Below are 27,003 nucleotides of genomic sequence, written 5' to 3' on the forward strand. Positions count from 1 at the left end.
ACAAGTGCAATCAGCATTTCAAAGAATCCAGTCATGCACTCAAAGACCAAGCACATACCAATCAAGTACCATTTTCTTCGGGAACAAGTGCTTGAGCAGAAAGTCAAATTGGAGTATGTTCCTTCTAAGGAGCAAGTTGCTGATATTCTCACAAAACCATTGCCCAGGGAAACTTTTGAATATCTCAGACAAAAGCTGGGAGTAGTTGATGCTTCATCCTGTTGTTGAAATTTGTTTGTTCTATAGAAAAGTTGGTATACACAGGTTACGGAAGGGATATGAGCGTATACACGCGGATTTATGTTGAGTAAGTCGCGTGTATGCTGGACGCTTGTTGCAGAAAGAATATCCGCGTACATACGCTGCTTTATACAGGATAAAACGCGTATATGAAGTTCTGAACAGCAAAGGAAAACTCTGAAGTTCTGAACAGCAATAGGAATGTCAGAAGTATTCAGGCACAGTTTCAGGGAGTGCAACAGGCACAGGTTCAGGGGGAGCAACTCAAAAGTCTCATAAAGCATTGTTGGCATTCAGATGTTTTGGTTGATTGGTTTAAGAAGGAGCTCAGAAAGAAATTCTCGTTGCTGATCTAACAAGATGTTTATCAGATGCTGCTGGTGTCTTTCCTAAGTCTTGGTCTAGATCTGTTGTCTCTATGTCATGTATCTCTCTTGTCTCTTTTATGGTGTCAAGGTCATGTAACGACCTTTGTTGGTTTCCCCACTATGCCTGGGATGAATGATGAAATGTTCATGTATTATCATGGTTAGGTGGATGAGTCAATATTGATGTATCCCCACTTGGTTGGGTGGATGAGTCATTTTTTTTGTATCTCCTCACTTAGTTGAGAAATGGATGTATGTATGAGTCTTTGGTTATAGGAAGGTCTTTTATGATGTATAGAGTCATGTTCTTCTTGAAGAACATCTTTTGCAGATCTTGCCTACAGTCAAGGGGAGCATGAACAGCACTTGGTGAGCAGGATGGATAGATTGGTACTCTTTGGCATTCACAAAGGGGGAGCACACTTGGAGATTTCAGCATGTACTCAGGGGGAGTATGGACAGCAGTATGGACAGCAGAAGGATTACCAAGGAAGAGAATATCTTGGTCCTCCCTTTGCCCTTGATGTCAAAGGGGGAGAGTGACTTGGTGTGGTGGTTGCCATCAAGTCCAAAGGGGGAGATTGTTGGCATTATGGTTCAAGTGTTGTCCTTGATGGCAACTCACTCAGTGGATGGTACAGGTGCTCAAAGGTTAGTACAGGTGATGGCAACTTAATCAGAAGACAGATCTCAGTACAGCATGGCAAGAAAGCTCATACACGCTGTTTCGTTAAGCCCAAGTCGCGTGTACACGCAAGTTCGATTCAGAAAAAGCGCGTGTATGTGGAAAGGTTCCTTTGGTTCATGGTGGTTAGACCTTGGAAGTTGTGCCTATGATTTCGGACCATTATGTCTCGACGGGCGTGTCGATCCCTAGTTTTAAAGTTGATGGTATTGTGTTACTATGGTTTTGGCTCTTGGTATTGAGAAAGGCCTAAGGCTATATAAGGAGAAGAAGATCATTAGGCAAAGATCATCTTTCGACAAGGCATGAATATCTAAGAGAGAAAGAGATCTGATATGCAGGTTCTGAGTTGGTTGATCTGAGCTAAGGAGAGATCTCATCGGTTGATGGAGAACTAGATCTAAGGAGAGATCGGGATCAAATGGTTTGAAATGCACTATCATGTTATGGTTGATTATGCGTATTTCTAGATCTGCATATTGTCACAATGTTACGTTCTGAGTCTAACTAATATCTGGTACAGCTGCAAGTTGAGAAAGTTTATTTTTAGATCTGTACGCAGGTTGGCTTCGGTAAAAGAGCGTGTATACGCGGTTTCTGCTCATTAAAGTAGCGTATATCTTTTGAAGCTTGATTTGGGTTTACAGTGGGATCTGACTGTTATTACAGAGTTCTGTAGTCTGCTCTGTGTTCTGGTAACTGGTGATTGACAGGGTTCAGTGGTTCAGTGATTCAAAGTTGGTTGTTTTATGCTTCAATGATCTGTTGTGAAAATTGAATGAATTGTGGTCTTCAGATTGTAATGTTGTGCTTCAGGAATATCCAAGTCTGAAAATGTATGAAAAGTGATACCTGGAAGAAGGAAGATTGTAGGTCAGCACCTACGTACTAGTATCTTGGCTAGTACAAAAGCAAAAGGGGGTTGGAGCTCCCTTCCAAGGAAGTTTGGAGAACGAGAGAAGGTTGAAGCCTTCTGCAGGTTGTAGCCTGCGTACTGGTATAAGGCTGCACCAGTACAAAAGATTGTAAACTGAAGTTTCATATTAAGAAAGATAGAGACAACTTGCAGCAGGTGGTTTTCACCCACATTGGGTTTCCACCTTATATCTTGGTGTTCATGTGTGTGGCTTTTTATCTGTTCTGTTATACTGCACATGTTTACTGTTAATATGATGAATAATGTCCTGATGCACTTAATTGAAGAATAAGCCAACTAAATTGTGAGTTTTCTGCTTATACGCTGTTTTACTTCGTCACAGTAGCGTGTACACGCTGGTTCACTTAACTGAAGTAGCGTATATGTTTTGGGCATTTGAAAAGTTTGATTAATCTGATAATACTGATTCACCCCCCCTCTCAGTATTATTTCCAACAGCCTCATATATCACAGACAACATTAGACCTCCATTAACAGTCCAGGAAGCGCTAGATTTCGAAGATCAAACCGAAGACGATGCCATTAATAAATTCATTAATCAAACAGAATCCACATCGTATACACAATGTTTTATGATAAAGGCGGAATTTGACAACAAATTAGAAGAGGATCCTCTGAAGGACGAACATGACCAAAATATACCGGTGACTTCTGTCGCTAATAGCAAAGTAGTGCAAATTGAACCGAGGAAAACTTTAAATATTAACGCTAATCTGACACCAGATCAAGAGACAAAACTCATCCAACTGTTACGAAAGTATCAGGAGGCATTTGCATGGGACTATCCCGATATGAAAGGGATTGATCCCTAGCTATGTACACATCATATTTATATCGAAAAAGATGCAAGACCTGTTCGACAACCGCAAAGAAGACTCAACCCCCATTTAAAAGATGTTGTAAAAGATGAGCTTCAGAAACTTTTAGATGTTGATTTCATTTATCCTATTTCTAACAGCAAATGGGTATCCCCACTTGTGGTAGTACCTAAAAAGAACGGGAAATGGAGGATCTGTGTGGATTATAGAGAATTAAACAAAGCCACACAAAAAGATCATTTCCCTCTTCCATTTATAGACCAGGTACTGGACACCTTAGCAGGCAAGAAATTATTTTCTTTCCTGGATGGCTTCAGCGGATACAATCAGATTCAGATTGCCCCTGAAGACCAGGATAAGACTACCTTTACTTGCCCCTGGGGAACGTTTGCTTATCGAGTCTTACCTTCTGGTTTATGTAATGCTCCAGCCACATTCCAAAGGGTTGTTCTTAGCATCTTTGCAGATCTAATTAATGATGGATTGGAAGTCTACATGGATTATTTCACACCATATGGAGAGGACTTTGATCCAGCTCTAGATACTCTCGAAAAAGTCCTACAGCGCTGCATCGCTACCAGACTTTGCTTGAGTCACGAAAAGTGTTACATGATGATGACTGAAGGACTCATTCTGGGACACTATATTTCAGCAGCTGGTATTTAGGTAGACCCGGCTAAAATTCAAATACTTTTTCTTATTCCAACCCCCACTAATCAGACAGAGGTACGCAATTTTCTTGGTTTTTCTGGCTATTATAGATGATTCATACAACATTATTCACATATTGCCACACCTTTACATGCATTAACTGGAAATGTTGACTTCTTATGGACAGAGAAATGTGATCAAGCCTTCAAAGAATTAAAGAAGCTGCTATCTACAGCTCCAGTTCTCCGAGGACCTAATTGGAATTTACCATTCCAAATTTCAACCGACGCCTCAGACACAGCAATCGGTGCAGTTCTGGGCCAAGAAGAGGATAAAAAACCATACGCCATCTATTATATCAGCAAGAATTTGGTTCCAGCTGAATTAAATTACACTATCACCGAAAAAGAATTTTTAGCTGTGATACACGCTGTTAATAAATTTAGACACTATATTACAGGCTATCCTGTTATTTTGTATACAGACCATTCTGCTATTAAGTACTTAGCAAACAAGTCTGTTACAAATGGAAGAATAACCAGGTGGTTGATCTTTTTGCAGGAGTTCGACATTACAATCAGAGATCGACCGGGGAAGGAGAATCCTGTAGCCGATTTCCTCTCACGAATACCAAAATCAGTTGAAGCAGCAGCAGTCGAGGACCAATTTCCAGACGAACACTTATTCGCTGTCGCTGTTCAGACTCCCTGGTACGCTGATGTTGCTAATTATCTTGCAGTAGGTAAGCTTCCAAAACATTTAACTCCCAATGAACGGAAACAGATTGTTCAGAGAAGCAATCGATTTTCGTGGGTTGAGGGCTATCTGTTTCACACAGGAGCAGATATGGAAATCAGAAGATGTATTCGGGAGGACAAAATTTTTGATATCTTGAAAGCCTGCCATGACGGGCCATGTGGAGGACACTTTGCTGAACGAAGAACAGCACATAAAGTATTACAAACGGGATATTACTGGCCTACAATTTTCAAAGATGCGAAAAAATTTGTCCAGGCCTGTGATAGCTGTCAGCGTGCAGGACGACCTGGTCCAGCCGACGAAATGCCTTTGCGTCCCCAATTAGTGATCGAACCTTTTGAACGCTGGGCTCTGGACTTCGTCGGCCCCATCAGCCCGCCATCAAATCAAAGAACCTACATTTTGGTGGCAACTGAATATGTTACCAAATGGGTTGAAGCGGAGGCATTGACTAGAGCTACAGAAGATTCGGTAATACAGTTCTTGCTCCATTTGTTTGTACGTTATGGTCTCCCAAGGGAAGTAATTACAGATGGGAGGACCACAATTTGTAGGGCACCAATTAGCTGCAACACTCAATAATTATCGTTTCTAGCATAAAATTACTACCCCATACCATCCTCAGGCAAATGGGCAAGGGAAGACCAGAAATAAGGTAATAGAGTCGATTTTGACAAAAACAATTGCCTCACATTGGCGTGATTGGGCCGCCCGATTACCCGAGGCACTGTGGGCTTATCGAACCACATGGAGAAGCACCACCGGCTACTCACCATATCACTTAGTGTTTGGAAAGCAGCCCATTTTCCCTATAGAATTCGAAATCCAAACGCTGCGAACGACCCAAGAAGTCGGATTGGATTTAAGTGAAGCACAGAAAAATCGATTACACCAAATTAATGAATTAGATGAAATAAGGCTCTTTGCATTACAGAATACAACGCTCATTCAACAGCAGCGAGCCAAATGGCATGATGCGCTTATCAAAAACAAGATATTTCATGAAGGAGACTGGGCTCTGTTATATGATTCTAGATTTCAAGATTTCCCGGGGAAGCTTCAGACTCGTTGGTTGGGACCATACGAGATTCAAAAAGTACATAACAATGGGACCCTTACACTGACCACAATCGATGGGTCTGGATATACATTTAAGGTAAACAGTCATCGAGTTCGTCTGTATCGCAAACCGCTCACTCGGGAATCTTTTTGTCAGCAGCTACGCCAAGATACTAACATTGAGATTATGGGCAAGGAAGAAAAAACTTCCTCACCTATAGATCAGTAAGAATTTACCTTTTATTACCACATTTTGTATATAAAATTGTAAATTTTGTATATATGTTTTTAGTATCTGTGTGTGTTGTTCCTTTTGAAAAGGAACAACACCTTTGGGTTTTTGCTGTTCCTTTTCAAAAAGGAACAGCACTTTTGCGTTTTGCTGTTCCTTTTCAAAAGGAACAACACTTGTGTGTTTTTGCTGTTCCTTTTTAAAAAGGAACAACACTTGTGTGTTTTTGTTGTTCCTTTTCAAAAAGGAACAACACTTTTGCGTTTTGCTGTTCCTTTTCAAAAGGAACAGCACTGGTGTGTTTTTGCTGTTCCTTTTCAAAAAGGAACAACACTGTTTGCGTTTTGCTGTTCCTTTTCAAAAGGAACAACACTTGGGTGTTTTTGCTGTTCCTTTTCAAAAAGGAACAACACTTTTGCGTTTTGCTGTTCCTTTTCAAAAGGAACAACACTGGTGTGTTTTTGCTGTTCCTTTTCAAAAAGGAACAGCACTGTTTGCGTTTTGCTGTTCCTTTTCAAAAGGAACAACACTTGTGTGTTTTTGCTGTTCCTTTTCAAAAAGGAACAACACTTTTGCGTTTTGCTGTTCCTTTTCAAAAGGAACAACACTGGTGTGCTTTTGCTGTTCCTTTTCAAAAAGGAACAACACTGCTTGCGTTTTGTTGTTCCTTTTCAAAAGGAACAACACTCGTGTGTTTTTGCTATTCCTTTTCAAAAAGGAACAACACTTTTGTGTTTTGCTGTTCCTTTTCAAAAGGAACAACACTTGTGTGTTTTTGCTGTTCCTTTTCAAAAGGAACAGCACTTGTGTGTTTGAATAGTACTTGAGTGTTTTTGCTGTTCCTTTTCAAAAGGAACAACACTTTTTGCTGCTCCTTTTGAAAAGGAAGCAGCATTTGTGTGCTTTTGCTGATTTTTTTAAGGAAATGCATCAAATGAACTCCTCCTCACCCTTCCTTTCAAAAACAAGTAGTATGTTCTTGTCCGTTTCACATAAAGGATGTGTTGTCCATCCTCTTTCCAAGGTCATAAGTAGCAGCTATACCTTTATGCAATGAATATAAAAGTCAGGACATATCGAGATCAGAATATCATGAATCGCTATCTTTAACAAGCCCTAGTATTGATGCAACAACAAAGGAAGGATCCACACACTCATCATTTTTGCTATCATAGTCTCACCTCCTCTGCCTTGTTGGATAATTTTATCATGTTGAGTTCCTACAATTTTCTCTATTATTACTTGGAAATAAGAACAGAAGATTTATATCTTCCAAATTGAGATGACAAGACTTCTTCCGCCATTCCCACTCTTATGGAGGGCTGAACCACCCTTATGTGTAATTATATAAGAGAAAAATCTGTTACTTAAAAAAAAAAAAAAAAAGGAAAAATATATATATATTTGTCAAATGCAGGATAGGGGGTTTCATTAAAGAACCAGCCTACTATGATCATAAGATTGGAAGTGAAGTGGCATTCCCATCATGGCCACCACACCAGGGATATGGTCCAACATGTTCGCTATATAAACAAACCTTGGAACAGGGGGTCTCATCACGAGCCGGCCTGCCCACGATTCGTGCCTCTCTGGTGAATAGCATCATGGTTATCTGGTTACCAAGCCAACATGATGGCCTGCATTTTGACAAGAATTGCTCTTCAAAAATACACAAAGAACCATGGTTCTAGGGTGAAATAAACAACTCTGCCAAGGTTATGAACACCTGTCGGCAGCAGAGCTCTGTTAGTGGTATCGGAGTCGTAATATATACACCAATTTGGATGATATTAAATACTTCCTTCTATCCTTGTAATAATGATATCTTACATTTCGATGGATACGTCACATGAATATCTATCACTACCAATCATGGCAGAGGTATTGACTATGACTACCTTAGACTTTATATGAGTGCCAGACGTCCTATCCTCCTGTTTTGCATCACATCACGAAGGCTTATGCAAAACGCGATCTACCTGTTGCCTCGATCTCGGTATTTCTTTGTCTAATCTGAAACATGGCAAAACTCTACATGTTGTTCCTTTATGACTTGGTGATGGGATGGCGGCTCCTCCTCCATTTGACGGCTGGGACAACCTATCATATTGCAAGGGGGGAGGTGACCTCATTACTCCGTCGGCCACGTGGTAACACACCATTCGGAAATGATATGGTACGAAGGTATGATATGGGCTAACGGCATGATAATACTATTTTTGCAATAAGTTGTTATTTACAATCAATTTTCATGCATGCTCTGTGTTTTTTTCTAGCTGCGATTATGTTCTTTGTGACAGGTAATTGTTGTTCCATCTAGGAGCCCGAAACAGAACCATGGGAGGCAAGGCTATCAGAAGCGAGCCTAGTGAGCTAGTAGTCTCCGAAGCTGCTCGGGAGATCCTAGAAAGGGCGGGGTGGTTAACTTATTTTAGCCGCCTGCGTGAATCAAATGAAACTGTGGCCATGGAATTTCTGCAAAACTTGCAGGAAGAACACTCCGTAGTGGGTGGAAAGCAGATAACGGTCACGAAGGAGATAATCGCGGAGGTAACAGGATTACCAGCCTCAGGACCAATATGGACGACAAAGAAAGAGAGGCTGCAGAAGACCATAGAGATTTTCCAAGACGAAGGACAGAATCTAACAGTAAAAGGAAAAGGAGTGCTGCCGGCAACGTTAGGAGAACCCTAGAGCGAATTGGAAAAAGTAGTGCAGAGCTACATCACCTGCGAGGGCCGAAAAGATGTGGTAAGACCGCGTCACCTTAAGCTCTTGGCTGTGTTAAAAGGAAAATGTTCCGTGCATCTCCCTGCATTGTTAAATTCATTATTGCATGATGCCTCTCGGAGCCTGAAAAGGGAACACCATGAAGACGTAGTAGTTAGCCACCATGGGTTGATCCGCCTGATAGTGAGCTACAGTCTCACTCAGTAGCAGAGTAGTTGGGGGGAGCTTATTACAGCAATTGGAGGGGGAGTGGCATCACCATCCCCAAAGGCTAAGCACCCTGCTAGTACCTCTGAAGCACCCAAGGAGCCCAAAGCATCACCATCCCCAAAGGCTAAGCACCCTGCTAGTACCTCTGAAACACTCGAGGAACCCAGAGAATCACCAAAACCTAAGCGTCCCTCGAATACACCCGAGCAACCCAAGAAAAACACGGAGCTATTAAAACGAAAACGCTCCTCTAGGGCATCTGGACATGTAGAAAAACATAAGGAACGGGCCGTAGAAGAGCGTGCTGCCTCGAAACGTAGGCATTCCTCTGGCACGACAGAACAATCTAAAAAACGTAAAAAGGTGGTGGTGGAAGAACAGGCGGCCAGTACACCTGAGCAACCCGAGAGACCTAGGAAGTCAGCTCGGCTGGCAAGAATAAAAGGCAGGCTGGAAAAAATCCAGCCAAGCATTGACCAGCCAATCGAAATAACAGATGAGCCACCGGTGCCAGAACAGGAACCTTCGAGGGAAAATGTGGAACAAATTGAGGACAAAGCAGAAGTCGAGGAAGGAAAGAAACCTTCTGACTCTGAGGCCGAAGCCGACTATCCGAAGGCAGCTACTGAGTAGCCAATTCAAGAGGAGGAGATGGAACAATTGGGGGGCAGCCCTCCACAGGTCGCCATGGAGGAAGAAGAGATGGCCAATATCTTGGCCAGCCTGGGAGATTAGACTTCACCTTCCAGTCCAGCAAGCCCTCCTGAGGGACCCTCTAGGGAAGAGGCGCATGAAGAATTGCATGAAGAGATAGCAGGAGGAGAAAACCTCCCTGTTGTTGACGGAGAGAATGTAAATACCGACCGGGAACAATCCGTTCCCAAGACACCAGAAGAAAACCCACCTGCTGATGATGTGGGGAATGAAAATGCTTATTGGGAACAGTCTGTTCCCAGAATGGCAGAAGAAACCCTCGATGAAAGAGGAATAGAACTGAGGGCCACTCATACGCCCACTGCTGAGGCAAGAGAAATTAAGAAATTGAGAAAGAAACAGCAGAGACTGCTGAATATTATAGCCCATCTTCGGCAGAAAATTAGAAGTTTGAAAGCTAGTCTGAGAATAAGAAGGACCGTAAGGAGAAAAAGAAGAACAAATGCAGCAGGGTCCTGTCAGAATAGAAGGCAAGGGGCTTATAGGCGTTTCGCAGGTCAATACTCTGCTGATAGACCTACGGCTATTCCGACCAGCACTGATGAACCAAATGCCATTCCATCTGATATGGAACAGCAGAATGCCGTTCCGGAACAAACTACTGTACCAAATAGCCCATTGGGACCAACTGCCGTTCCAATCAAAACCAGGCCGCAAGACGATATTCCATTTACAGAGGGGCCACCGTACCCCTTTATCCATGTAAAGAAAGAAAGGGAAAACAAAGAAGTCCAAACTGAGGCATCACCGTTAGGGATAATTCAAGACACGAATTCCAGGCAGCGAAACGTGAAGGTACTGGTAAGACTCCCTGCCTCTGAGAATTCATAGAAAAGGGATCCAAAAACCAAGGCCTTGCACCACAAAATGAAGCAAGCCCGACAGGAGGCTGACCAGCTGAGGGAACAAATGATCCCTCGGGAAAAATACGAGGAGTTGCAGCAGGAAGCTGAGCAGTTAAAAGAACAAATGATCCCTCGGGCAAAATATGAAGAATTGCAGCAGCAACTGCGGAACATGAGTCAATCAGAGAGTCAGGCCTTTGAAGGATGGCAGAAGGAACAGGAAAAGGCTGCCAAGGTAACACATCGATTAGATGATGTTATTAAACAATTTGACACTGTATGTTCATTGTATGATGATGTTTTGACTTGCAGGGCCCCTGCAAAGAATTATGCTTTATTTCTCCTTGAAAGATACTTAAGGCTGAAAATAAAAGCTGTCAGGGCAGGTTCCCCTATTCAGATTAATACTGTTAATGATTTTATTGATTGTTGCAAACATTATGGGGTTAAGGTTCAACGGTTTCTATGTAAATTCTATTTGCACAATATGGTGCTCGAACAGGAAACTGACTTAAACCCAGGGCCCTTCGTGGGAGATATACAACTCCAAGCCTTTGTCTCGTTTGGGGTCAATCAGTTAAAGTGGCTCAAGGCTTACAATGCCTTTCAGAGGCAGGAGCACAGCCTAGATCTATGGGTCAGGGCCGAGCCTAGAGACCCAGTTCACCTATGGCAATCACACAAAAGCCTCATGAGAACCCAGGGTGTCATGGAATTGTTAGGACCCATGCATGAGGACTTGATCCGAAATAGCGTGGAATTCTTTCTGGCTATTAAAGATTTTGCCTTGGATGCTGCCAAATTCCGTTATCGGATTTCTACCCCAAGCATCCAGCTCAGGGAGCCATTCAAATACGAGAATTTTGAGCTGGCTGCTGAACGGTTGAGCCTTTATGGCCAGTGCCTTTTGCAAGCTGGGCCATCTTGGTTAGGATACCGGTTCCGTAGCCCAATTATTTGGCACCCTGCACCTGGATACCAGGCCTTGTATGATATGCCTGCAGATCAATTGAATTACTTCTTTGATAATCTGGTTGCTCACCATGGTTGCAGACCTCCTCACGAGATACCCTCTCCCGCTTATTCTCTTACCGCTCTCCATGTTAATTATAACGTTTTCATGAGGCCATGAAACAGAGTAAGCCGGGGGGTGTGTAGAGCATTGGAAAGGTATGTTTTGATGCATAATTTAGTGATGTTTCAAGCAATGTTTATAATCTTTTCTTCGTTATAAAGTAAGAAGAATGTAATGAGAATGAGCATGAATGACCAATCACTAATAGTTATCTTCTCTATGCAGAAAATGACAAAAGTAGGAAGACGCGGTGCAAAACTGGAGTTCCATGAGAATATAACGGTTGTCCCTTCGAAACTATCTAAAGTCCAGACCAGGGCGAGCAAATCTCGGCAAATCAATCTGGGACGAGATAAGGGACTGTCCGTTCGGAAGACTAGGCAAAGAAAAGAGAGGAGTTAACAGTTTAACAGATCCCTCAGGATCTTTGATCCTGAGGGATCGTTACTTTCAATTATTTTGTTGTCTGGTTAACTCCGCCATTACTAGTATAAAAAGGGTAGCATTGAAGACTTGAGGGACTCTGGTTTTATCTTGTATCTTTATTTTCTGTTTACAGACTTCACAGTCAGTTGGAACTCAGACTATCGAGTCTCTTTGAGACTTAGTTTTTGCTGTACTATCATTGATGCGTTAATATAATATATTTTTGGTATTACTTTCCTTCTGCGTCTGAAGTAAATTCCGGCGGTGTGCCATTGGAAGCTAAGGGGCCGGCTCCAACGGACACTGGCTGATTGTATCATTATAGTTTGGCTTTGTGTGGTTTGTTTATCATTCCTAATAATTTGACATATTTTACATGCTGTTCCATACTCGTTCATCAGTAGTTTTTCCTATTGAAAAATCTTTATAACAAGCTCACATCATATTTCCAGAATTGGTCACATAACGATTGTTTTGAGTTATTCACTTCTGTTACAGAATTTATAAGTGGAATGCTTTAGCTACATATAGTCAGAGTGACGATCATAAGAAAATGGAATTAACGTTGTAGGTGGACTACTGGTGATCATTTCAGATTATCTGTACATATGATTGACGATTCCTGTTTATTTGATTTAGTTGTCTACTTTTATATATGATTGACGTTTCCTGTTTATGGTGGTTTGCTGTTCCATTTGGTTAAGCTGTTTACTTGTATAAAAAATTGCTCTGTCTTTGTATATAAGTTGATGCAAAGGATTGAGAGTGTTGAACTCGCGAGACTTAGTTTCCCTTTACTGTTGTTCCTTTTACTGCTGTTCCATTTCTGCATTGCCGTTCCATTTTACTTTCCTGCTGTTCCTTTTTACTCGCATTCATTGGTTTGGTGTGAGAGGAGGATCAAGGCTGTCGTGAGACACAGCAGGCGCTATTATGCTCCCAGATCCATGATCCATACTCTAATTTCTTTTCTTTCAACAGTTTCTAGAGGGATGGGTTACTATTTCCGCACCCTCGACTAGTAAAGTTGCTGCGTGTGATTTCTTTCCGCAAAAGTAATCTAGCCATAGTTTAGCATCCGTTTACTCTTGTATTTCTTAGGCCTATACTACTAAGCATTACTCTAACAAATAGCCTCAAATTGAGATACCCTTTGCAATAACAAAACGCTCCCGGATTGACTTGTAATGTGAGATAACTAGAGGTGAAAAAGGCCCTTCTTACAACTCTACATTTTGTCGTCGTTGCCGAGGAAAGGGTATAGCCATTTGTCTTTTAAAAAGGGTAGTGTGTGAATCTGCTAGGGGAGAGTTGGATTTTAAAAACGAAAGGTAAGAACCTGCGTACGAAGCATGTAAAAGCCCTGCTCCACCGTCCACTTTCCTAGCAGAATTGATTGGTTAAATAGGATTTAGTAGTTTAATTGGAGTGCATGATTAAGCAGAAAAAGCCAGAGAAAGATCAAAAGCCTCCATCCAAAGCCAAGGGGCCGGTGACCCTTGGACGAACGAACTTCATAGACGAAATCTATAAGAAAGCCGACTCTCAGCCATCGGTAGGTTATAAGAAAGTCAATTCTAAACAGCCTACTAGTTCCCTTCAGGCCTCGGGATCACCATCTGAAGCCTTTGCTGAAGTGCACAGTCAAACAGAGGAGTAGGATTTTCAAGAAATTGAAAATTTGACTCCTGGACCATTGCACGAAGGGACCCAAAGTAACCTTTGTGAAGGAGAAGGAGAAACAGGGGAAATCGGGGAACCTAGATCTCCTATTGAATTAAACTAGCCTTTAAATAGGCCGGACAAGGGAAGCGCTGCAAAAATCCTCGTCGAAGGAATCCATTCACCGCAGACAGTTGGGGCCATTATCATCCCTGATCAAGGGAGTGGTGTCAACACAATCCCTATTAAGACCACCCCTCCTCAACCAAGGAACACTCTCTTGGAAATTCCTGAAGATTACTGGCATATATTTGATCCCATGGCGCAGAATCAGCTAAACACCCAGACCTCCACATTGCAATATCCTATAGTAGATTCTCCAGCAAATGAGCCCATGAAAGCTATCCCTCTCCAGCATATCCCCACATTTCATGGCCTTACATCAGAAGATCCGGACGCATTCTTGTTCGAATTTGATGTATTATGTAGAGGATACGATTACACCACCGATCCCCAGAAACTGAAATTGTTCCCCTCTACATTAAAAGGGGCTGCGTTAAGATGGTTTATGGGCTTAGGTGGTGGGGTTATTAACAATTGGGATCAAATGAAAGAAGCCTTTTTAAAGAAATATCAAGATTACTGTAGGTCAAGAGAACTAAAAGATGAAAATTTTCAAATGTCAGCCAGACCAAACGAAACCCTAGAAGAATATGTGGAACGTTTCCAATATAACTTGCAAAGATCTCCTTATGCATCGCTACCTCTACCTGATAACGTGTTGAAAACTGCATTAATTATAGGTATGAAAGAACAATGGATTGAAACGTTAAAAATTATGGGGAAAGGAGACATTTATCAGGAAAATTTTGCTGATATCATTGATCTGTGTATCAGGAGCTCAAGAGGCAGCACGAGGATAAAACCAGCAGAATATGATCGCTTCACCAGAGATAACAGAACATCAACAGAGGGAGTAACACGGGTGGAACTTGGAAATTTGCTAGAAAATTTTAAAACTGACATCCTGGGGACATTAACTACACAACTTGACATTGTGCAGGCTAAACAGAAGCAAGTAGAGGCGGAACAGAATCTAGAAGTTTTTTTCCCACGATGCAGGAAGAAACATAGCCACAAGGAATGCCCACTGGATACAGTCCAAATATGTGCTATCTGTACCAAGGACCACCTGACCGAAAGCTGCCCCTCACTTCCTGGTTTGAAGGCAGTATACAAAGAAGCAGAAGAGGAACCAGAATCAACATATTTTATTAACCAGCGTCGTCAATGGCAGCCTAGGCAATCAGGTATGTTTTCAGACCCCTCCTCTTCTTTTCAACCCCCGCAGTTCAATACTCAGCAACAGAATATGTGGCAAAACCAGTCTCAACCCCCGTTTTCAAATTGGTCACCTCAAATGTTTCCTACTCCGAATCCTTGGATGTCCCAATTTGGTTGGCCAAACTTCCCTTATCCTCCACCATATTGGCAGAATAATTCATATCCTCCGCAGTGGACCCCTTCTACTTCGCAAAGCTCATCCTGGCAGACAAGCTGGCCAAGATCGACATATCAGCCAACAGGATCAATTCCATTCCCTCAACCGACTCTGCCAGCCTTACAACAAAACCCCCAGCCTAATCTGAGACCGCAGCTCCCAGCCCAACCCAACCCTAATCCAAATAATAGACCAGTTCAATCTCTTCAAATTATAGAATCCTCAGAAATTGAATCTGATCTGCGGGAGTGCAACGATCTTCAGTTAAGATCTGGGCGAATAATAGAAACTGAGGGACATAGAACAACTCACATTGAAGATCAGTTACCTATAGAACAGCCATCACAATAGGAAGATGTAAATAAATACCAGGCTCATCAACAAGTAATTACATCTCCTCCACCGTTCCCAGAACGATTAGCCATTCCACGACCAACACAATATCCAGACTTTGATATTCTGGGAGAACTACAAAACTTGTATATAAGAATTCCATTCCTTCAAGCTATACAGGATATCCCCGTATATGCAAAAACTATAAAGGACCTGTGTAGCAGAAAACCAAAAAGAAATGTAACTTCTAACCCAAGAGTCCAGGTACTCGGCACCTTATCCGACCTCCTATCAGGAAAAGAAACACCAGTTAAATACGAGGACCCTGGAAACCCAATTGTCACTGTTCAAATCTATGGGCAGACCTTGAGCAACGTCTTAGTTGATCTAGGGGCTGCAATTAACATCCTAACCACATCAACTTGCCAGAAACTCAGAATTACATCGGTAGAACCTACTTCCACCTTGTTAGAACTAGCTGACCGATCAGTAATTAGACCAGAAGGCACCCTGTATGATGTCATGGTTTCAGTAGATTCCTGGGAATACCCGACCGACTTCTTGATAATTAATCCGAAAACCCGACTAGATGGACATCCGCTAATTCTAGGTAGACTGTGGCTCGCTACTGCTGACGCCTACATTGGTTGCAGGCAGGGAAACATGACCATAACCAGAGGGCCGGATATCAAAAATTTAATTTTGTACCCTCCAGCTCAGCCAAGCATCACGATGATGAAAGCCAACCTGTGCCCTGCCTCATATATCACAGACAACATTAGACCTCCATTAACAGTCCAGGAAGCGCTAGATTTCAAAAATCAAACCGAAGATGATGCCATTAATAAATTCATTAATCAAACAGAATCCACATCGTATACACAATGTTTTATGATAAAGGCGGCATTTGACAACAAATTAGAAGAGGATCCTCTGAAGGACGAACATGACCAAAATATACCGTTGACTTCTGTCAATAATGTACCTATCTCAAACAAACTTTTCTTGCCACTATTCCGCCTCGGTTGTATAAAGAAACTGTGTTTGTTCTTTGTGTATTTCTTGTATCATTTACAGTTTCCCATAACGAAAGTGAACTAGTCTTGCTGTGGCCTCTTAGATCTAGACCTGTGATCAAGTGTCGTTTTGATCTTAAGAGTTAGTTTATTTGATGTTCATAGCTGATTGAGCTTTTGCTTTCGTCATATGGTTTGAGTTTGTATATTTCTAGTGTCGAAACAAGTAAATCTTAAGGTGTCTTTTGATTTTGGACAAGATTGTTTGCTTTCACTTGAAATTGAATTCAAAGTTATACAACAGCTTTCTTTTTGTATCGCACAAACATTAAGAAAGAGAAAAGAAATACTTGCATTGTGCATGTGCATTATGATAGTTTGCATGTTGATTTAGGGAAAAAGTGCATTAGTGTGTGCTCTATGATCTGTGTGAAAATATGTTGTCTTTCTTTTCCCTCAGTAGTTAAGATTTTCAAAGTTGAAAGATTGAAAAGCTTGCTTATCATATTAGACTGCATTTAGGAGTGTTACTATACATCTCGTGGTGATCCATAAAGGCAAACTGCTAAACAAGATCAACCTTAAAATAAATTGAATTTACATAACAATGCATTGAAACATAACGTAAACACATAGAGGTCTAAGCTAGAGACATGTTCCGACGTCGTTAAACGTGATATCTTAGAGTTGAGTGGTTGGGTGATTCCTCCACGGTGAAGCGATAAGTATCAATACGGACTTGTGCTCCCACGTACCGTTGTGTATATATTGGGAGACCCCTATAGGATCAAAGCCTTTATCCATAGGAAACCGTGTCGGCCGCCCTACTGATCGCAATGCAGTGAACACAACATTCACGAAGATCGACCACTCGTACTGTAAAAAGTATTCTGTGGTTTTGCGAAAAGTTTGGCACACCCTCTGCCTAGAACTCCAGAGAAGTTTCTTTTGGCCTTTTTCAAACTCTATAACTGAAAAAGTCCATCCGAGCATTTGTCACTTCGGGCTCGTTAAAACATCGAAGGAGACTAGAGTCATCTTTAGCTTTTTCTCGACTCTTAAAAAGTGAAAAAGCAAGTTGTGTCTAAAGCTTCGTTATAAAATTTATTTTAAACGGAACATAATCACCTCCTATTCCTGCATTGATCTTTAGGTTGAGAACATGGAACGCCCCAACCAAGGAATTCCACATGATGGAAATCCTAGTCCTTTCTCCTCTTGGGGAGAAGTTGGTGCACCCCACATGGCCACATTGTCGCTTCCAGGACTAACAATTGGCCTGCCAATTTGGCTATTCTCAACCAATGTAGTTCATAACACCATGGTTCCTGAACAGTCGAGTCAATAGTTAGATGAGTCTAGAGCTGCCCACCAGCCTTCAACTTCCTATAACTCTTCCTCCAATCCTTCATCTTCGCAAGGTCGAGCCGGAAAAAGCCAAGCTCCCATGGAGAAGAAGGAGAAGAAGAAGAAGGAGCCTAAGGCGCCTGGGGGCAAGCAAAAGACATCTGACAAAAATCCACACACAGCATAGACCGGGCCTAAATCGCCATGTGTCATATGTAGAGGAGACCACTTCCATAAAGATTGTCCCTGTATTCCCCGGATACTAAGGGACTGGTCCCCTCGGTTGCACAATTCGGGAGCATCAACCTCTGATAGCCATGTTGATTGCTTACCGTCAACCAGCGAAAGTGAAGGTTCAAGACAAAGAGGGGGAGCAAGATCCCCCTGCAAAGTGTGTGAAGGCGATCACGCCATCCACCATTGTCCCTTCTTAGACGAAGCGAAGAGAGTTTTGGAAGATCGCCCGGTTTCACCGTTGAGACTTCCTCCTGGATACAAAAAACTCGTGCCAAGTCCTTCGTTGGTTGAAATACAGCTGGCCCGCTCAAGTGGTCAGCTGAAGCGTCAGTCATTGAAAATGAACCTACTGAATCCAGACCAGACGAAAGTCTAAAGGTCTATACGGCAGTTGACCCGGTTCTTCCTTCAGAGGTTTCATCCTCAAATGACACCGTCACTGAAGATTCATCTTCAAATGACACCCTCACTGAAGAGAATAAGGATGACACCATCCAGATTCTTTTCATCAACACAGATTCTGATGAAAATAAGGGCAATGCGCCCATTCCTTTATCGCAGGAAGGAACATTGTTAGGATCATATCCGGCCGTGTATTCGGTCCCACCACCAAGCAACCTGGTTGTGTCCTTTGATTGGAACCAACTAGGCAGACCCCGGTTACCAGCCAGTGTACCATTCAGAATCATAGTCCAAATATACAGAATGGTAATGGCTGGAACTATCATTGATGAAGGGGCATCTGTGAGTATCCTCTCCTCTGTTGCTTGGAAAGCACTGGGTTCCCCGGCGCTTTTACCTGAGATAAGAAATCTCTCGGGTTTTGATAAAGGAACCAGTCGACCATTAGGTATCCTCCCCAATGTGCCTGTTACATTGAAAGGGAAGACCGTTCAAATGAACGTGATGGTCGTTCAAGGACCCTTGGATTATAACCTACTCCTTGCATGAGACTATATATATTGCATGGGAGCTGTAGTCTCCTCACTCTTTAGAGTAATGTGTTTTCCACACGAAGGAAGAATGGTCAAGCTCGTAGACCAACTTTCATTTCCAGGATCACGCATCGCAAATAGTCAAATACCAACCCTGAATGGTCTATTCACTCAAGAAATGTCTCCACCCCCAGTCCTCCTTCCCGATGAGTGCGAGTGATTCAGAAAGATGGGACTAGAACCCAGGGGGCATGCATCCTGGTCTGCTTCGGGTAGACGAAACCCTGGGTATAAGGTAGAAGTTCCGCGAGAGAATATGACTAGTCCGTACCCCGTCCGTGGATGGAAGAGGGGTTGTTCTAGAATAGGATTCTTTTGTCAAGGTTACGCGTTTGACAACAGTCATTCACCCTTGTCTATTTCAATAGATAGTGCCGAGGAAATGTATTGTTTGAAAGATTAACGAAACAATCTTTCGGTAACCAGAAAGAGGCAAGCCTCCCTCAATAACACCAATGTTTTATCTTTGAGTAGTGTTCTTCTCTTGTCGCAAGTAGCTGCTCTCTTGTCGCAAGTAGCTATTCTCTTGCGATCTTGCAAAAGATCTGTCAAAAGTTGGGCCGACGGGAAGACAAGTACCGCATAAGACCCGTTAAAAATAACGAGAAGACAAGTATCGTTAACATTAGACTAGCAAGACGACAAGTAGCTGTGAACACCCAAAGAAAAGCAGAAGTGAGTGAGAGGAGGGGCAGCCTTGAAATTGTATTTTATACATGGGGGCATGCAAACCTTTTGGAGTGCAAGCTAAGAATGGTTATTTATCTGTTTTTGGGATTAGTCATTTCCGAACTTACATAAAGAAAGGATATGGAGTAAAGCTTAGTGAAGATGAAACTCCTTAAAAAATAGAGATCTCACAGGAGACATTTCTTATCTTATGACTGGTAGATCGAGCAGTTTTACCGCGGAATTTATGCTCGTTAAAAAATAAAAAAGCGAGATCCGAGCAGTTTTAGCACATAGTTCATGCTCGTTAAAAAATAAACATAAGATCGAGCAGTTTTACCGTGGAATTTATGCTCGTTAAAAAATAGAAAAGCGTGAGCAAGAGTTTCCTCCAGAGTTTAAGCTCATTAAAAAATGAACCTATTTCGGTAAATGACCATTGTGATCGTTAATTTATTAGCCATAAAAAATCCTTGGTCGTGTTTGCACCTGCCACCTCCATTCCATTTGGCCGATCGTTCACCTCCATATGATTGTTTACCTATTTTGAGGAACAGCTGCGAAGAGTGATTTCATTTAGCCATCCTTGTGACACTGCCGTGATTGGAAAATTCCAACCTGTACCTGGAATCTGCTGCTATCCCTGTTTATCACTCGTTCCTCGAAAGACGAGTCTTCTTTGAGCTCTTTTCTCCTGACTCGTAAAATATGAAAAGTTTGCCGAGTTTTGGCCTTCCAGCTCGTTAAAGTGACCAGAAGGGCTATCCCTCCTCTAGATTTTAATCTTTTTGGACCTGAGGGATTATTACACAAAAAGGTCAAGCGCTTGTTTTATTCGGCTCGTTAAAGTTATCGAAAACTCATCCCTTCTGTATTGTTTTATACTTTTTCGGACTTAAGGGATTAGATGACGAAAAAGGAATTTTGGAGTTAACTTTCTGTACCTTTTCAGACTCTCTAAAAATGAAAAGGACCGAGTTGGCTTTGTCGCTAGACTCGTTAAAATGATTAAATAGCGACAAACTTGTCTTTAGACAAGAACGAGTTTCCCTATCGCTAGGCTCGTTAAAACATAGCGATGGGCTTGCCCGAAGGGCAGGTTATAGAACAAGCATATGTTATCCTCCTCAAGCTTGACAAAAATAAAGAGGTACTGGTCAGAAATGACTGGGGAAAAATTGGGAGAACCTCAAAGCTTTAATGGTAGCAAGTCGCTCTTGAACATGACACTTTTCCTCCGTATCACATCGGGTTGGGTTGTTTCGTTCACTGGTCTCATCACCATGGTCTTCGCCAAGCCATCCACATTTGGGGTAATGCTACCGATCCATCGCATCAGTGTTGTTATATGTTCAAGAGATGTTGTTCAGAAAGAGTCAACCGTGTCCCATCCACTGCCATACATTATCCTTCATCCACCCATGATCGCCACCTTGAATCATATTTCATAGATTGTTTTCGCCTCCACTAAAATCATTAGCTCCGTTCCGTGTCACTGATGTGGGATTCATTAAAGCCCTCCTTTGACGGATCGCTTCTTGTCGACTTCAACTCATTATCCAAGAAGTTGATCTAGGAACACCCCCCTCGGTACTTTGAAGCTTGCATGCCTCAATGGAAAGTTTCTCACTTCCGGCGACAGGTATACATCAATGACCTTCGACCAGAAGATTTTGCGTGGTGTTCGACGCCAAGTCCTTTATTCACACCATGTGAATTGTACTGCAGTACCTTGAGGGTCATTATCATTATCGGTTATTCCTCTCGCACTTGTTAACAGTTTACATTATTGACCGGTAATCAAGCGATGTCTTTCCATGTTCGACTTCAGCGCAATTCTCACATGGATCGACTTGTACTTAGAGTGTAGATCGAACGAGTTTGAAGACCCCGGATCTAGTTTCATCCATCCAGGCTGCGATATATATTAAGGAAATATAAAGACATTTGATATGTACATCATTGCAGCAGATGATCATCCTACTCAAAGGATGATAATTTCAGCAGAGAATTATCAGTCTACCACCAAACGATCGTTTGTTCTATGTACCAAAATGAATTTATAAAGCTGAGCATGGGAATGCCCGCCTCAGCTAGATCATGAAAGCAGAATGAAAAATAATGTATTGTATTGTATTTTATTACAGGTCACCTCTCAGCGATTGAATGAAATTCGGATCCTCCTGATAAAGCATTTCACCCGATAAACAACGTCATACTTTAGGGGGCAACTGTTATAGACATTTTTGTGCCTTACAGCATGAAGCATGAAATGTCAATAATCTGAGGGATCCAAAGTCCCTAGACATGTTGTTCCTACCCCTAGAGGAACAAGGTCAGCAAACCACAGCACTAAATATCAGTTCTCCACCTGAAAATACTCAAAAACAAGCTAATTCTGGATCATGTCAACCGCTCCACTGAGCATCTGCGCTGAATGTCAACTGCTCCACTCTGTACCTGCGCTGAATGTCAACTCTAATGAAGGCTACCTGCACTAGGCAAGATTGGCCAAGTGGCACAGTCATTCCTCAAGGTGTCAATGCCCAGGAAGCTTCCAAAATGACACTTGGATTAGGGAATTTGCCTTGTGATGAGTAAGAGGATCTAGATCTCCAAGTGGAAGCAAGAACCTCCAAGTGGACTCAAGAACTGAATAATAACTGAAGTGGGAGATGACACTAGTCAGCTTCATGCCAGCCTCAAACTGACTCATCCTTTCTCCAAAACTCCTATATATAGAGCTCTCTCATGAGGTCTAAGGAGGCTGGAATCTTGTGAATGTGAGGAAGTGCTGTTGGTTTGAGTATAGAACTATTGGGTGATTTGCTTGAAGGAGGTGAAGAGGAGATTTCTTTCTGCTGGGAGGTGTTGCTGGATTGGGCCTCTTATGGTTGTAACACTCTCAGAACTTTACTTCTTCCATTAATAAAGCATTTGAGGTTCTTCTATATGCATGTGTCTCTATGGCGTATTGATACTTGTATATTTGATTTATTCTAATCCTTAAATCAATTATGAATGTATGCTCCTTGTAGTTTCCCTCTCTTGTCATTCTGCAGGATCTTGGTGTAGCTGGGCCAGTGAAAGAGCAAGGAGCTGGGAGCAAGCAGCAAAGAATGAAGATTGGATCAATCATTAGCGGAAGATAACGGTTAGTGGATCTCTTTCTCCTCTCTCTTACATCTCATAAAGAAGTAATCTCGAATAGCTTTGCTTTGATTGTTGCTGAGGTACTATCACCCTTAGAGTGGGATAGGGTCATTCTGTATTGGATACTTTTCCCAACAACACTGTGCGAAGGTCAATTGTACGCCTTCACCGGGGGTACTGAAGGACACAATAAATGGGTAGACTGACAGAGCCATAAGGGTTAGCGACCTATGGGAAAGTAAGGTTTGAGGGTATAAACCGACATTACGACTATCTCACGGTGCGGAAACTTGGTTCCAGCGTCCCCCCATTTTGCTTCGAGTGAGACTTCGGTCCGCGCTCCGCGGGATGATGCCGAAAGGGACAATAGTGTAGGGATTTGTTTGGCTAACTAAAACTGAACCTAGGTTAGGCCCCACAAAGCCAATAGACAATGAATCTACTAAACTTGCACTCATGGGTAAAACTGAAAGTAAGCATTTTAAAGAGAAAATTGATTCAAAATGATGGACCTAGAAGCAGAAGAACAAGGAAAGTCATAAATAATGAAAAATGAAGGGGTATCTATGCTAAGAAACTACACTTATCAACAATGTAAAGAAAAGATGAAGTCTACTCTAATGAACTATGATGTTTGTTATTTACTATGCAATGACTTCACAAAATTCCTCCATCAGACAAAGAAGTGCAAAAGAACAGTAAGGCATTATGTAACACCCTTCCACATCAACCCAAGTAACTATGCCAACTAGGATAAACATGAGAGGAGAGGCTATTGTGATCACGTTCGACCTCCTATGTGACCTTAAGGAAGTGGAATTGATGGTACATCACACATAGTCATCCAACATCATCAAAAAAACCCTCAGGAGACAAGTAAGCCACTCAAACAACCTGTCCCTGGGTACCACTATTTTTCAAGACCTCTAAGGCCATAGTTGCTCTCATGATATGGGCACATTAGAGACCAGAGACGTAAAGTCACTCTCATAAGCCTACATGCTAGTGACTATGGACCAAACTTGCCAGTTCTGTGATAGAAACCCCGGGAATTAGGCCACTTTTTTAGGCCCAAAGCCCAGGCCACTACCGAGAATGGAATCAAAGCTTGAAATAAAGAAAAGTAAAGGGAAAAAATGAAGCAAAATTAATAAACTCAACAAGACCTTGAATAGACCCCTACTAGCCATGACAGACATTTCTTCAAACATATCATCAATGTGTAACCTACAAGTGTAAACAATAGGATTAAGTGTGGGGATCTCATACTTATTTGAGAATTGCTATAAATAATTATTCCCTAATGTCATTTGATGCATATTCATCTATTATGTCATAGATACATTATCCATTCATCTATAAGTAAAATCATGCTAAGAGCCATACATAGGTATTGCCATAAAATGTGCATATAACGAACATAATAGGAACAAAAATAAATTCAACATATCAACCATCAAAATCCATATATATACAAGTAAATTTACAAATGAAAATCAATGGAATGAATCTCTCATTAATCAATGCAACAAACCAAGTGATGATGGAACTACCACATTCCACCTAACCATAGAATGGCTGAGTCAAATCTCTCTTCAACCATTCACCTCCTGTTGCTTGAGGGGGCCTGACCCAAGTTTAGCGTTAATTAGCCAAACAAATCCCTACACTCTTGGCCCTTTCGGCATTAGCTCGCGGAGTATGGACCGAAGTCTCACCTAAAGCAATATGGGGGCATGCTGGAACCAAGTTTCTGCACCCTGAGATGTTTGTGATGTCATTCGATTCCCTTTATCCTTGCCTTCATGCAGGTTGCTTCACTCTAGGGCTTGCAAGACAAGCCCTTTATTCCATCCTACAATACCTCCGCAAAAGGGTATGATCGACCTTCACGCAACCCTAACTTGCTCCTCAGGTAATTTCACGCTACTATGGCAGCGTGCCATGAAGATTCCCTAATTAATCTAAGTGACTTTCTTATCTTATCAAATAATTATAGTTAACACCGCATAAATAGATAATCGTAATTGCGTTCAATTATTCAACGTAATTGCATTCATTCGCACATCACATAAGCATAATAAAGGAAGTTCATACATAACATATCAAGATGCATTAACAGAACAAAGACACAGGAATTGCCGAATATTTCTCTTTATTGATACCTTCTAAGTGTTTACAAACTCTGTCTGCCCTGCACACATAGCTACAGGGGTTGACACACTCAGATGTGGACTTCTACCCTAGGCCTCTACGCACTCAGCTGCAAAGCCTCTCCCTACGCTGCAACCCAAGACTAAGACTTCTTGCTTCAGAGCTATGACTCTCTTACATTGTATGTCTCTAAAAATACTTAGAGCTTTGCTCCTTTTATACAATGCCATGGTCCATGGACCATGGGTAGATCTCTTACAATTGACCTTACTTTACAAAACTAAGGGCAGAGTACCCTTTATGACACATGACACCTTCGCACTCCGCGACCACAAAATGCAAATATTTTACAATTTTATTAGAAAATTTGACTCAAACATGGGCTTTTAGCCCCAATACTATCCTTGGGGGATCCTTCTCCCAATTTCCCCCCGAACACAATCATCGTGACTTGCCCTCGAGTCACTCGGTAGGCACAGAGATCTTTGCACGAACCCCGTCTAGCTCGACCTGTATGACCGCAACCTCAGCCATGCACTGCACTACCACCTACTTCATGTCTTCCACTATTTGCTCGGTCGCTGCTCCTGTGCTATCAGCCAAAAGATTTTGTTGCATCACTTGCAGAGTCGCAAGATTGCCTTCAATATTTCCTGTGACTATGTAAGTTTCCTCCAGCCAAGGCTTTAGTCTCACCTTCAACACTGATTCCTTATGCAATGCTGCGTCCACCTGTTCCTTCAGTTGCTTGGCCTCCTGCAACTTGGCTAGCCTCTGTGTCAGTGTGACGGTTCACACTGTGCCCTTGACCTCATCGTAGTGCTATTATAGCTCATGTTCTTTCATCTCTAGCCTTTTTATATTGGGGTCCTCCTGCATGCTTGTCAGGAACTCAAAGGATTGCTCAAAAAACTGCGTACAGACTACTACTACACTATCCACCACCACTACTGCCTTTGTGATAGGAGTCACCCACTATTCCTTTACTTTTGGCGGTGTTGAAGGCTAGGCCCTGAAATATAGCTTGGTAATTTACAGGTTCAACTCCAACTGAACCTGTGCCATCTCAGTCCAAGTGTCACGCACCCCTGTGGCCAATTCCCAGATGCGCACCTCGACTAGATCTTCCTACGGAATGGCCAACTCTGGGACCATTCGAAATGCCTCCTCAATGACCTACATAATCCTCTTGCTCTGATTAGTCTCCTTTGTCTCAACGATGATGGCAACATTTCTCTATAGGGCCATCTATTCGTTGTTGATCCGTTGTTCACTAATCACCTGGAGGGCGCAGGGCTCTTGGGTCCTTAGTTTTGCAATTACTACATCTTGCAAGATATGGAGTGCTTCACGCGAAAGCACTAATAGGTTCAATCTGACTCCCTTTAAGGCACCGAAAGTGGGCCTGTCAGTCTCAGTTTCTGTGGTCAGTGCTCCATTCGGCAGCACTATCGCACTAGAAGCCTTCACGTGCAGCACATCGATAGCCTCTGAAGTGCCAATAGCCAAGCTGGTAGACACCATGCTAGCTTGCAATGCGCAGGTCTGCAACTCCTGTAACCCAGTCTAGATGGCCCCTAGGATGATCTGGTGTTGTTGTTCAAATTGTTGCAGGGCCTCCGCAGTGAGATCCATAACTGTGTCACTGATATCATGTAAGTTGCCCTATGTCAATGTGATAGGGTCCAACGAGGTCTTGGTTGCTTTTGATTTCTTCTTGGACCCTCCCTTCTCCAAGTCTCTTGGGCACTTAATGCAGGAGGACGTGTCCTGAGGGTCCGCACCATGCTATTCTGTTTTTCTTCTTCCATCTCAGGTGAAGGCAACCTCACGCCTTTGTCAAAGCCACACTATATCCCACTTGTCTACTCTCCTACCTGCTTTCCTACTTGCTTTCCTGCCTGCTCTACCTGGGCCTTATCAGTGGCCTCCTTTTTCCTCTTCTCAACCAGTTGTGCCATCTTCAGCTTGGCCTCCTCATTCTTCTTCTGGACGGTGGAATTGCTTCCGCCCACCGCGAAGTCCGTGGTAGTGCGCCACTCCGCTGGCCATTGATCAAGCACTGCATCAATGGCATAATCTGTGGCTAGTTACGGCAAGTCGTACCACTTCTGCACAGGGTCCTATAGCACCTTGATAGATACTCAATGGAAATTTCCTTTGAACTCGGCATAGCACTGCAGATTG

Source organism: Pinus tabuliformis, chromosome 9 (assembly GCF_031772625.1).
Source record: "Pinus tabuliformis cultivar Carrire ecotype Pingquan chromosome 9, CPIR1, whole genome shotgun sequence".
Taxonomy (NCBI): Eukaryota; Viridiplantae; Streptophyta; class Pinopsida; order Pinales; family Pinaceae; genus Pinus; species Pinus tabuliformis.